Source organism: Ovis aries, chromosome 8, assembly GCF_016772045.2.
Source record: "Ovis aries strain OAR_USU_Benz2616 breed Rambouillet chromosome 8, ARS-UI_Ramb_v3.0, whole genome shotgun sequence".
Classification (NCBI taxonomy): domain Eukaryota; kingdom Metazoa; phylum Chordata; class Mammalia; order Artiodactyla; family Bovidae; genus Ovis; species Ovis aries.
The window spans coordinates 61605103-61619855 of NC_056061.1; the positions used below are offsets into that span (position 1 = coordinate 61605103).

Consider the following 14753-nt stretch of genomic DNA (forward strand, 5'->3'; position numbering starts at 1 on the left):
TTACTTTCCAAAAAGCTTTTTCTGCCCCTTTGCCTTCTTGCAACAATGGCTGTTCCTTGTTTGCCACCTTTTCCTTCAGCTGATCATATCTCACTACTCACGCTGGGTGTACATCTTTGTGTCCATCTCCAGTGCCTCACCCACTTTCCTCATCGCAAGCCACTGGCGAGCAAAACATTTTAAAAAGCCGTGGCCTATGTGAGACTTCCCTGGTGGTCCAGTGGCTGAGATTCCACATTCCCAATGCAGGGGCCCCGGGTTTGCTTCCTGGTCAGGGAACTAGATCCCACATGCCACAGCTAAGAGAGTTCACATGCTGCAACTAAGACCTGGCTCAGCCAAAAAATAAAAATATTTTAAAAAGCAGTGTCCTGCAGCACCAACTAGCTGTAGTATAGATGCGTAAGTCCTCCCCACATGTGTGCATGCTAAGTTGCTCAGTCGTGTGTCTTTGTGACCCTATGGACTGTAGCCTACCAGGCTCCTCTGTCCATGGGATTCTCCAGGCAGGAATATGGGAGTGGGTTGCCTTGCCCTCCTCCAGGGGATCTTCCCGACCCAGGGAAGATCCATGTCTCTTACATCTCCTGCACTGGCAGGTGGGTTCTTTACCACTAGTGCCACCTGGGAAGCCCAGTCTTCCCCACCCCCACCTTTAAATCAAGTCTTGTGGACCAGCCTATCTGAGGTACCCAATAAGCATGATTCCACAAACATGTGTGTATATACGATTTGAGTAGTCTGCTTTCTTTTTCTCTGAGGCCAACCTTTTTCAGTCAGTATGATGTCTGTTTTATTACCTTGCATTTGTTTAGGACTTGAATTCTTCCTAGCTGGAAAATGCTAGAAGTTCTTAAAAACAAACAAACCGAAAAAACCTTAATGTTCTTTAAAATGCTGTATTATAGTGCCCAGTGGAGCACCAACTTGAGCTGGGCCGCCCCTCCGCCCCAACTCGGGCCTCCTGGCCGCTGCCTTGCAGCTGTGCCTGGGCTGGTCAGATGGCCCCGGGTACTGACATATTTCACCATCTGTGAAAACTTCCCTGTAATTCAGTTTTCCTCACTCCAGTATTATGAATTACACCAAATTAAAAAGATATGAATGAATATCCTAAAAAAAGAAAAAGGAAAACTTTACATCCTTCTCATTATTCAGATTCCTCTGGAATAAGCAGAATTGCAGATGGATTGAATGGAATTTTTTCTGATCATTGTTACAGCGTTTGTTCTGTGAGATAACCAGACTTAAATTGACAGCAAAATCTTTGATTCTGATACAGAGATGTCAAATGAATTACCAAAATTTACAGATGGCATCTAGGCCAGAAACAGAAATTAAAACTACCTGGTTCCCAGTCCTGTACGTAGACTTCTAGACCACACTGCCTTTCCTACAGAAAAATCTGCTGATATTGAAATTTGTGATGAAAGACTGTGCTCCCCTGAATCAGTCCACCAGCAAACCCAAGAGGAGAGCTCCATAGAAGATCAGACTGCTGAAGGTGTTCCAGTTGCCGCAGAAGTGCATGCAATTTCTGAAGATTATGATACAGAGACAGGAAACAATTCCTCTGAGAGATTCCAAGACCAAACTGATGAAGAGCCACCAGCTAAACTTTGCAAAATTGTTGACAAGAGCCAAGCTTTGAATGTGACTGCACAGCAGAAATGGCCTTTACTGAGAGCTAGCAACGGTGGCCTCGATAAATGTGAACTTTGTGAGTTCAACAGCAAATATTTTTCTGATTTAAAGCAGGCATATGATCTTGAAGCACAAGTGTACTGATTCAAACATGTGTCGAGTATGCAAAGAGTTTCTTTACCAACATGCTTCTGATAGAACATGCCAAACTGCATGAAGAGGATCCCTACATTTATAAATACTGTGGTTATAAGACAGTAATTTTTGAGAACCTCAGCCAGCACGTTGCAGACACCCGTTTTAGTGATCACCTTTATTGGTGTGAGCAATGTGACATACAGTTCTCCTCAAGCAGTGAACTCTACCTACATTTGCAGGAGCAGCTGTGATGAACAGTACTTGTGTCAGTTCTGTGAACATGAAACGAATGATCCAGAAGACTTGCACAGCCTTGTGGTAAACGAGCATGCATGTATATTAATAGAGTTAAGTGATAAGTATAACAATGGAAAACATGGACAGTATAGCCTCTTAAGCAAAATCACATTTGACAAATGTAAAAACTTCTTTGTTAAGTGTGTGGGTTTTGGAGTAGACTTCATATGAATGTTAACAGACATGTTGCTACTGAACACAGTAAAAATTTTCCTAATGTTTGTGATGACTGTGGGAAAGGCTTCTCAAGTATGCTAGAATACTACAAATGTTTAAATTCACATTTACCTGAAGGGATTTATTTATGTCAATTCTGTGAATATTCAACAGGACAGATTGAAGATCTTAAAATTCATCTAGATTTCAAGTATTTGGCTGATTTACCTCACAAATGTAGTGACTGATGAGGTTTGGAAATGAAAGGGAATTAATAAGTCACCTTCCAGTCCATGAAACAACTTGATTGTTCTCTTTAATTTCTGTAATGTTGATGTGAAATAATAAATTCTACGTTTTTGGAGAAAAAAATATTATAGCCTTTTGGGTTTCCTCTATTAACATGTGAGCCAGCAGGGCAAGTGGACTGCATACCTACTGTGTGCTTTTCACATACCTTTTTGATGTGCAACCTATGTGTTACTCAAAACACTTGGTAAATACCTTATGAATGCATGCCTTTTTAGAATGACAGGTAGGATGACTATTTTATGTTGATAAAGAAAATTCCAGATCACTGACTTCTTAAAGTATTTCAGATCTGGTAGATCTATTTCTATACTTGTGTTCTTGGAATAAGCCTACAGCTTTCCTCTGAAAATGTGAAAATACTGCTAAAATCTAGCATAATAGATTCTGCAGAGGCCATTTTTTGCCTTTAGTCAAATTGCTGCTTAAATGAGAGTCATTAAGAAATGGCAGATTCTCTCATCTTTTCTACATCAAGTTCTGCAGTACCAAAAAACCTAAATGGGTTGTATAAGAAAATGTCCTTTTGCATAAGAAACGCGTTCTGAAGGGGCAGGCCATCTGCAGCTCACTCATATGAATAGACGTTGTTGTTTTAGTTGCTCAGTCATGTCATACTCTTTGCAACCCCATGGACTGTAGCCCACCAGGCTCCTCTGTCTATGGGATTTCCCAGGCAAGAATACTGGAGTGCGTTGCCATTTCCTTCCCTCAAGGATCTTCCAGACCCAGGGGTTGAACCCGTGTCTCCTGCATTGCAGCTGGATTCTTTACCACTGAGCCACCAGGGAAGCCCATAAATAGAATAGCTCTGGCCAACAGAAATACAATGAATGGCATACATGTAATTTAAAATGTACCAGTAGGCATATTAAAAAGAACAAGAAACTATTCATAGAAACACACTGCTCCCATCCTACCAATGAGAAGCTGTATAAACTACAAAATATTTAGAACCCGCCAGAGCTAAGGTTTGGAGAAGGAGATGGCACCCTACTCCAGTACTCTTGCCTGGAAAATCCCATGGACGGAGGAGCCTGGTAGGCTGCAGTCCATGGGGTCGTTAGGAGTCGGACACGACTGAGCAATTTCATTTTCACTTTTCATTTTCATGCATTGGAGAAGGAAATGGCAACCCACTCCAGTGTTCTTGCCTGGAGAATCCCAGGGACGGGGGAGCCTGGTGGGCTGCCATCTATGGGGTCGCACAGAGTCGGACATGACTGAAGCAGCTTAGCAGCAGCAGAGCTAAGGGTGAAAACCTATTGAATCCAAAAAGTAAAAGCACCTCCTAGAAGAGAGGTTGTAACAGTTGCCTTCATCTTTGACATGGCTGTGAACAGGACAGTGCAGAGAAGAGGAAGCTTCCACAGATGCAGGGAAGAAGACAGCTGAACAACTGAGCTCGTAATGAAATTTAGCTGACATGGCCCCTTAAAAAAATTTTTTTTTATCTGCTTATTTTTGGCTGTGCTGGGTCTTCATTGTCGCGTGGGCTTTTCTCTAGTTGCGGCAAGCAGAGGCTACTCTTCATTGCAGTGTGCCAGCTTCTCCTGGCAGTGGCTTTCCATGTGGAGCACAGGGTTTAGGGAGTGTGGGCTCAGGAGTTGCAGCTCCCAGGCTCTGGAGCACAGGCTGAATAGTTGTGGCACACAGGCATAGTTGCCCCATGGCATGTGGGATCTTCCTGGACCAGGAATCGAACCCTTGTCTCCTGTATTGGTAGGTGGATTCTGTACCGCTGAGCCACCAGGGAAGTCCCTGACACAGGCCCTTAAAATCCCTGGGAGACACAACTCTCTTCCATAGACTTTCATGGAGTGCTTGTGAGAGACTGGGGCAAAGTAGGAGAGCTGAAGGATACACCAGCTGAGGCACACATCTGTGGGGCCTGCTGAAATCTGAGGGCCAAGCCGGAGGATAACAAATCCACAGGCGCTCTCGGCCTTGTGCTGCTGTTCATAGTTTTCAGCTGGGGGAGAAGCAACTGTGTGAGACGCCCCCAACCCCAAGGTAAAACATGGGGCCTGCTGCAGAGATAGATCAGGAGAGCTAAAATAAGCTCTTCAGGCATACAGTTTCCAAGTATATCAAAGACAGTGTTTTGATGCAACCCTTGAATAACTCGGTAAAGAATCTGCCTGTAATGCAGGAGACGAGGGTTTCAATCCCTAGATCGGGAAGATCCCCTGGAGGAGGTCATGGCAACCCACTCCCAGTCTTCTTGCCTAGAGAATTCCATGGACAGAAGAGCCTGGTGGCCTATAGTCCACGGGGTCACAGAGTTGTACACGACTGAGCCGCTAACACCTCCATTTTCAAATAACTTAATCTGTGGTGAGCTGAATCTAACCATAGAGCCCAGGCCCAGCTCAGATTAGATTCATTCAAACGTCAAGGCTAACATCCTGATGGAAAAAAAGATATACCCCTTGCTGGACATAAAATTTATTTCAGCCCCTTCAATTTTTAAACATGCTATGTACTGCATTCCACCAAAATTATAAGGCATGCAAGGAAGCATGGCCTTGTCGAGAAACAAAATGTTAATAAAATCAAATGCAGGTATGACAGAGCTGTTGAAATTACCAGTTAGGGACTCTTCAAAAAAAAAAAAAAGTCGATAAATATGTTAATGAATCTAGTTGGGTACGTGGACAATATGAGTAAATGGTGGGTTTTAGCAGAGACATGGATACTATAACAAAGAGCCAAAGGAAAAGGTTAGAAATAAAAAATGGTCTCAGAGATGAAGAATATTTCGATAGGCTTATCAGTAGACTGAACACAGCTAAGGAAGGAATCGGTAAACTTGACAAGTCAATAGAAATTATAGTAAACAGAAAAAGAAGGGAGGAAAATAACTATTTGCATTCTTCAGAACTGATAAAATAATCAGCCCACAGATCAAAGAAACTCAGATACACAAAAAGATTCAATAACTATAAACAAAAACCCACACAGACACATCATAATCCAAACTGTTAAAAAACAAAAAGGGAAATCTTGTAAGCAACCAGAGAAAAATACACTACCTAAAGGTGAACAATTGCACAAATAACAGCTGGCTTATCAAAAACCACTGAAGCCAGAGGAAAAAAGGTAAATGTGGGTCAAAAAGTAAATGCAATTGTAGTTTTATTAAATATTACCAAAATGCCCTTTAAGAGAATTGTACAAATTTGAAAAGCCACAGGCAATGTAAGAACGCCCATTTCCCCAAAGCTTTGCCCAAAGAATATGTTACACTTTTTCCAATTTGATAAGCAAGAAATAGTATCTCAGTGTAGTTTCTTACAAGCAAGGCCAAACACTGTTTGACATGGGTAAGTCATTGCCTCATTTTTAGATGAGTTGTCTCTTCTTATACTTTACTCATGCCTTTTCCCCTCCACTCAAGTTTCTAAGACAGATAAACATATTGATCTTTACGATATATTTTGCAACTTGTGTCAGCCTGGCTTTGACTTGGTTTATGGTATTTTTGCCCTGAAAATATACAATCAAATGTGTCCATTTTTCTTTAGCTACTTCTGGACTTTCAGTCGTAGTTGAAGTCTTTCTTCTCACTCAAGATAAAGATGAATTCACTCAGGTTTTCCTCCAGTCCTTGTGTGATTTCATCTTGCATTATATTCAAATCACTGGTCCATTGGGAATTCGGTCTTAGATTTTATGCTTCACACCATATATAACTTTTTCCAAACAACCAGCCAGTTGTAGCGTCATTTATTGAAATACCTTCTTGCTCTCAGTGACTTGAAATACCACTTTAGAGAGTTCATATAAGCTTGGATCAACTTCTAGATTTTTTGTTTTGTGTCCCACGGGCTTGTATATTCATGGGCTATTACCACGGTTTTAATTACAGACTTCACAGTTTATTTTTCGTATGTGAGGGCTAGTCCTCATAAATTTTCCTAGTATTTCTATTAACTTCATATGGAGCGACATGTATCAACTTGTCTAGCTTCACAAAAAAGCTAGAATTTGAGGGGAGGAACTGAGTTAAATCAATAAACTAGGGAGAACTGACATTTTTATGATGTGATATCCAATCCAAATATGAGACAGAACATTTTACCAAACTTAATTTTATTTAGAGTTTAAAGTTTTCCTCATATAAATTTGTACATTTCTGATTAAATGTTATTTCTAATATTTTATCTTGTTACTAGGATGGTCTGTCATGTCATTAGATACTGTTTGTTTATAAGAAGGCTAATGACTTCCAAATGTTCACTTTATATCCTGCTACTGAGTGAGTTTGATCAATGATTGTCTAGCGGGTCCAGGTGTATCATATTGTCTACAAATAGCTAATTTTTTTGTGGAATAGTAATTGTGGAAAGTCAAGTTGATTATAACATTTGTATGAAAATGCAGTGAACCTGGAAGACTCAAGACAAAAACAAATTGTGGGCTTATATTACATGATTTCAGGTCTCATGGCTAACCACAGTAATGATAGTGTGACATTGGTGTGAGGATATTTAAATAAATGGAATAGAACAGATAGTCCAGAAATGGACCTATACATATATGGTCAATTGATCAACAGTCACCAAGATTAAATGACAGAAGTGTTTAAATAAATAGTGCTAAGTACCTCGATACAGATGTGGGAGGGGAAAAAAGTCCTTCATTAGTAATGATCTGGAAGTACTAATATTTTGTAGTTGAAATTAAAGGACACTTACTCCTTGGAAGGAAAGTTATGACCAACCTAGACAGCATATTGAAAGCAGAGATATTACCTTGCCAACAAAGGTCCATCTAGTCAAGGCTATGGTTTTCCAGTAGTCATGTATGGATGTTGAGAGTTGGGCTATAAAGAAAGTTGATCACCGAAGAATTGATGCTTTTGAACTGTGGTGTTAGAGAAGACTCTTGAGCGTCCCTTGGACTGCAAGGAGATCAAACCAGTCAATCCTACAGAAATCAGTCCCGAATATTCATTGGAAGGACTGAAGCTGAAGCTCCAATACTTGGGCCACCTGATGCAAAGAACTGACTCATTGGAAAAGACCCTGATGCTGGGAAATATTGAAGGCGAGAGGAGAAGGGGATCACAGAGGATGAGATGGTTGGATGGCCTCACTAACTCGGTGGACATGAGTTTGAGTAAGCTTCGGGAGTTGGTGATGGACAGGGAGACCTAGCGTGCTGCAGTCCATGGGGTCACAAAGAGTCTTTCATGACTGAGTGACTGAACTGAAACTTCCATATGGCTCAGATGGTAAAGAATCGCCTGCAATGCAGGAGACTTGGGTTTGATCCCTAGGTTGGGAAGATCCCCTGGAGGAGGACATGGCAACCCACTCCAGTATTCTTGCCTGGAGAATCCCCGTGGATGGAGGAGCCTGGTGGGCTACAGTCCATAGAGTCACAAAGAGTTGGACATGACTGAGCAACTAAGCACAGCACGCAAGAATAAGCTGTAAATTTTGGAGACTAATCCCTTATCAGTCACATCATTTGCAAATATTTTCTCCCCGTCTATGGGTTGTCTTTTCATTTTGTTTATTGTTTCCTTTGCTGTGCAAAAGCTTTTGAGCTTAAGTAGGTCCCATTTGTTTATTTTTGCTTTTATTTCCATTATTCTGGGAGATGGATTGACAAAAATGTTGCTATGATTTATGTTACTGTTCTGCCTATGTCTTCCTCTAAGAGTTTTACAGTGTCTAGTCTACCATTTAGGTCTTTAATCCATTTTGAGCATATTTTTGTATATGATTAAGGAATGATCTAATTTCATTTCTTTACAAGTCCTGCCTGGTTAATTTTAGAGAATCTGTAGGGATTAAAAGATGTAGCAGATTTCCCAGTATGGCACAATCAGGAAAAGATTGTTACCATCCAGAAAGCATTGACTTTTCAGAGGGGGAGAGGAGAATGATTGAAATACACAGAAAGAATAGGATAAGGACTGAGAAAAGAGGCAGGGCCAGAGAGAACAACTTCTTTCCTGAAACGACTTCTTTTCGTGGGTCAACAATATGAGTGAGTCATGACCGATGAGTATAGTTGCATGGACTTTAAGGTCCAATGAAAAACTTAAATTAGCCTTAGCAAAAGCTATAAATATTTTCTCCTACTTCATAGGTTGTCTCTTGATTCACTATTTCCTTTGCTGTGCAATAGCTTTTAAGTTTGATTAGGTCCCTTTTTTTTTTTTTTTTTTTTTGCTTTTGTTTCTTTTGCTTTGGGAGACCGATCTAAGAAAACATTGCTGTGGTTTATGTCAGGATGTTTTGTTTATGCTCTAGAAGTCTTGTGGCATCTTGTCTTATATTTAGGTCTTTAAACCATTTTGAGTTTCTTTTTTGTCTGTGGTGTTAGCTTTTGTCTGTGGTGTTTCATTCACCTAACTTTCATTCAGCCTTCCCAATGCTGACGAGATTTGTCTTTATTGTATATTTTGCCTCATTTGTTGAAGTTTAATTGACTAGGGGATGAGGGTTTCTTTCTGGCCTCTCATCTGTGCCATTGATCTATATGTCTTTGTAGTACTGTCTGATGTCTGGGAGAGTTATGCCTCCAGCTTTGTTTTTCTTCAGGATGGCTGTGGCGATTTTGGGTCCTTCATGGTTCCATATACATTTTAGGGTTCTAGTTCTATGAAAAAAATGTCATGGGTAATTTGATAGGAATTGCATTAAATCCATAGATTGCTTTGGGTAACATGGCGTTTTTAGCAGTATACTTCCAATCCAAGGCTTCCCTGATGGCTCAGCTTGTAAAGAATCCACCTACAATGTGGGAGACCTGGGTTGGGAAGATCCCCTGCAGAAGGAAATGGCTACCCACTCCAGTATTCTGGCCTGGAGAATTCCATGGGCTATATTGTCCATGGGGTCACAAAGAGTCAGACACAACTGAGCAACTTTCACTTTCACGCTTTCCAATCTAAGAGCATGGGATTTGTTTTCATTTTATTGAATTGTCTTCCATTTCCTTTATCAATGTTTTATAGTTCTTAGCATATAGGTCTTTCATCTCCTCGGTTAGGTTTATTCTGAGATGTTATTTCTAATGCCATTTTAAATGAGGTCTTTTTTTTTTTTTTTTAGCTTTTTCTGATACTTCATTTTTAGTGTGAAGAAATGCAACAGATCGCTGTATATTTTGTATCCTGCCACCTTGCTGAATTCACTTATTCTAAAATTTTGTGTAGAATCTTTAAGGTTTTCTACATAGAATATTATTTCATCTGTACAAGAGGAAATTATGTTATCTGTATATAATGACATTTACCTCTTCCATTCCAATTTGGATACCTTTTAATTTCTCTTTGTTTGATTGCTGTGGCTAAGACTTCCAATTCTATGTTGAAAAGAAGTGGTTAAAGCGGGCATTGTTGAGTGAAAAGATAGTCTGGAGTGGGAGAAAATATTTGCAAATGATGTAAATGACAAGGGATTAACTCCAATATAACAAACAGCTCAGACAACTCAATAATGAAGACAAGTCAGCCAAAAAATAGGCGAAAGGTCTAAACAGATATTTCTCCAAGACATACAGATGGCCAACAGGCACATGTAAAAGATGCTCAACATCCCTAGTTATTAGGGAAATACAAATCAAAACTATAACAAGGCGTCACCTCATGCGGGTCAGAATGGCTATTATCAAACTGTCTACAAGTAATAAATGCTGGAGAGGGTGTGGAGAAAAGGGAACCCTCCTATTACTGCTGGTGGGAATGTAAATTGGTATAGTCACTATGGAGAACAATATGGGGGTTCCTTAAAAATAGCACTACCATATGATCCAGCAATCCCACTCCTGGGCATATAGCCAGAAAATTCAAACTCTAATTCAAAAAGAAACATACACCCCAGTGGTAATAGCAGCATTGTTTTCAAACAGCTGAGACATGGAGGCCACCGAACTGTCTATCAACAGTGAATATATAAGGGCTTCCCTGTGGTCCAGTGGCTAAGATTCCGTGTTCCCAATATAGGAGACCTGGATTCAATCCCTGGTCAGGGATCTAGATCCCATGTGCCACAACTAAGACCCAGCACAATCAAATAAACAATTTTTTTAAGTGAATGGGTAAAGGAGATGAGTGTGTATATGCTCGATCATGTCCAACTCTGCAATCCCATGGACTCAGTCAGCCAGGTTCCTCTGTCCATGGAATTTCCAGGCGAGAATACTAGAGTAGGTTGTCATTTCCTACTCCAGGGGATCTTCCCGACCCAGGAATTGAAACCATGTGTCTTGCTTTTGTCCTGTTCCGTCATTCCCCAAACAGAAGGACTCCTTTATGAAGGCCTTTATTATCAAAATCTATCTTCCTTCTGCCTACTCTCAAACATCCCTTTTAAAACAGAATTTTAACCACACAATGACTAAGTGGGTTTGTTTAGTCCATGAAACTCTGCAAAATCCAAGCCATCCACTTTTCTTAGTGTTCTGGGACAATACATTTTTACAGATTTTTTTCAATGGAATATTAGTCAGCTATAAAGAAAGAAGTAATGTCATTTGCAGAAACAAGGATCTAAAGAATATCATACTAAGTGAAGTATGTCAATAAGACAAATGTGATATCACTTGTATACAGAATCTAAAATATACAAATTAATTTACTTACAGACATTGGTAACCATAAGTTTGTTTTCCAATGGGTAGTGGAGGTGGGAAGGGAAAAACTAAGTATGGAATTAGATACTACTATACATAAAATAAATGAACAACAAGGGTTTACTGTATAGCACAGGAAACTATATTACCTTGTAATAGCCTACAGTGGAAAATATCTGGAAAAATACATATAACTGAACTGCTTTGCTGTATACCTGAAACTAACACAACATTATAAATCACTATGCTGTTATTCAGTTGATACGTCATGTCCAACTCCCTGCGACCCCATGGACTGTGCCTGCCCATCTCTTCTGTCCATGAGATTATCCTGGCGGGAATACTGGAGTGGGTTGCCATTTTCTCCTCCAGTTAATCACTATACTTCAACTAAAAAAGATAAGTAAAACAAAACAAAAAACTGAAAATGTATTGTCCCAGAACACTAAGAAAAGTAGGTGGCTTGGGTTTTACAGAGTTTAGTGGACCAAATAAACCCATCTAGTCTCCATGTGATTAAAATTCTGTTTTAGAAAGGATTTCAAGAGTAGGCTGCAAGAAGATAGATTTTGATAATAAGGGCCTTCATAAAGTCGTCCTCCAGTTTTGGGACAGATGGAGCAGGACAAAAATAGGCTCAGATTCACAGGAGAGGATCAGTGAAGAAAAGAATCCAGACTTGACCAGAAATGTGTCAATTCTATTCATTCGGGCTGAGAACTTCTACCAGCTTCTTTCTGAGACCCACATACATCTTTTACAGTTACTTGTCATGGACTAAGGGGCTTTCCAGATGGTGTTAGTGGTAAATAACCCACCTGCCAGTGCAGAAAATGTAAAAGATTCTGGTTCAATCCTTCCAGGGCAGATCCCCTGGAGAAGGGTATGGCAACCCACTCCAGTGTTCTTGCCTGGAGAACCCCATGGACAGAGAATCCTGGCAGGCTATGGCTCATAGGGTTGGTGGAGAGTTGGACATGACTAAAGCAACTTAGCACATCACATCGGTGGGCTAAATGTTTTGTCCCCTTCGAATTCCCATATTGAAGCTCCAACCCTCAATGTGACTGTACTTGAGGATGAGGTTAGATGAGGTGATGAGAATGAGGCTTGTGGTGGGATTAGTGTTCTTATGAGAAGACACTGAAGAACACTCTCCTTTGCTGTGGGAGGACACAGGAACAGGTATCTATCTACAAGTTACAGAGAGCTCTCCCAGGAACTGAATACCAGACACATTGATCTTAAACTTTCCAGCTTCCAGAACTGTAAGAAGATAGATCTTCTGTTGATTAAGCCATCTAGCCGATGCCATGTTATGGCAGGCTGAGCAGACTAAGTGTGTAGCAACACGCTTTCATACTGGAATAAGTCAACAGATGTGAGTTCAGTCAGTTTATATGAATCCTAGTCTCATTATTCCAAAGCAAAAGAGCCCCCTTAAGGTACTTTTATATTGACATGGATTGAGTGTACCGAATATTGAAACCCAGTGAGATCCAACCAGGGAAACAGCAGCCGTCATGCAACGCTGCCTCAGTGAAAATTATTTCTGCCTGGTAATGCTAGAAGTTAAACAAGTGTATCGGAGAAGGCAATGGCCCCCTACTCCAGTACTTTTGCCTGGAAAATCCCATGGACGGAGGAGCCTGGTAGGCTGCAGTCCATGGGGTCGCTGAGGGTCGGGCAGGACTGAACGACTTCACTTTCACTTTTCACTCTCATGCATTGGAGAAGGAAATGGCAACCCACTCGTGTTCTTGCCTGGAGAATCCCAGGGACGGGGGAGCCTGGTGGGCTGCCGTCTCTGGGGTCGCACAGAGTCGGACACAACTGAAGTGACATAGAAGCAGCAGCAAACAAGTCAACAGGGATAAAATAGCTAAATAGGCCAACTTCTCTGCTCGGTTCAATCTGGGAATAGGTTTTGGAAGGCAGCAGGAAATCCTAGGCTAAAATCTTTTTGGTGGCTCACTGCCTCCACCTGCTGGACATTTGGAGCTATAACAGGGCTGTTGGTTAGACCTGTTAGGCAAGAGTTATTTTTAGGTATTTGATATTTCTTGGTATTACAACTTGTGTCTCCTTAAAATTTTATTTTCAAATCATTAGTTGCTTGTAAATGACTTTATAAATGATTTTTTAAAAATTTACCTTGTATCAACAATCTCACTAACCTCTTGCTGCTGCTAAGTCGCTTCAGGCCTGTCTGACTCTGTGTGACCCCATAGACGGCAGTCCACCAGGCTCCCCCGTCCCTTGGATTCTCCAGGCAAGAATACTGGAGTGGGTTGCCATTTCCTTCTCCACACTAACCTCTTACTAGTTTACTAAATTAACTTGAATTTTTTTCTATACAATCAAATAATCTGAAGAGTGAGTTTTACTTATTCTTTTAAGTATTACAGATTCTTGTTCTTTTTCTCACCATATGCACTGGCTAGGATCTCCGATACAAAGTCAAATAGAAGCAGAGGTAGGAGGCATCCTCTGCTTGTTCGGGGCCTCAGAGCCTATGCTTTCAACATTTCGCACTTACGTGTGCTACATATATTTCTGTAAATAGGCCATTATATAAAGGAAATTCTCTCATACTAAGTTTACTGAAGTTCTTATCATGAATTAATGGTACTTAATAAGGGTGGTGATAAAGAATGATGTATAATTCTGCTTCTATTTGACATTGTAGATTTAGTAAACTAGTAAGAGTTAGATTGCTGATACAAGGTAAATTAAAATCATTTGTAAAGCTATTTACAAGCAACTAGTGATTAGAAAATAAAATTTAAGAAACCAGTTATAATACCAAGAAAATAAAATACCTAAAAGTAACTCGAAAGAAAATGTACAAGACCTTTAGTTAGAAAAATCTAAAATATTATTGGGAGAAATTATTAAAGAAGACTTCAATGAAGGAAGTATATATCTCATTTTTGTGGATCAAAGATCTTGATATTATACATCAGTTCTCCCAAAATTCATCTCCCGATTCAATGCAAACCTAAACAAAATTCCCACAGATTTAAAAAATGAAATTGGTTCTGCAGTTGCTTCAGAAATGCAAAAGTCTTGTTACTTGATGAAGAACAAAAGAGGACTTGCTCTCCCTGACTATCATAACCATGCGGATTGGGCTTAAGGATAGACAAATTGACTGTGGGACACCATAGAAAACTGAAAAACCAGGCCAGGAGACAAAATGGACATTTGATTTATTGCTGAGGTTGATATTGCAGTTGTTGTTCTTTGTTCAGTCCCTAAGTCGTGTCCAGCTCTTCTCGACCCCATGAACTGAGCACACCAGGCTTCCCTATCCCTCACTGTCTCTCTGAGTTTGCTCAGACTCATGTCCATTGAGTCAGAATGCCATCCAAACATCTCATCCTCTGTAGCCTCCTTCCCCTCCTGCCCTCAGTCTTTCCCAGCATCAGAATCTTTTCCAATGAGTCAGTTCTTCGCTACAGGTGGCCAGAGTATTGAAGCTTCATCATCAGTCCTTCCAATGAATATTCATGGTCAATTTCCTTTAGGATTGACTGGTTTGATCTCCTTGCTGTACAAGGGACTCCAACAGTCTTCTTCAGCACCACGGTTCAAAAGCATCAATTCTTTGG

General features: G+C 40.4%; 1 pseudogene; it reads left to right on the forward strand.

Annotated features, from left to right (window-relative positions):
- The first annotated feature begins 824 nt into the window (after positions 1-824).
- On the forward strand, positions 825-2607 carry LOC105608893 (zinc finger protein 639-like; annotated as a pseudogene).
- Positions 2608-14753: the final 12146 nt, after the last annotated feature.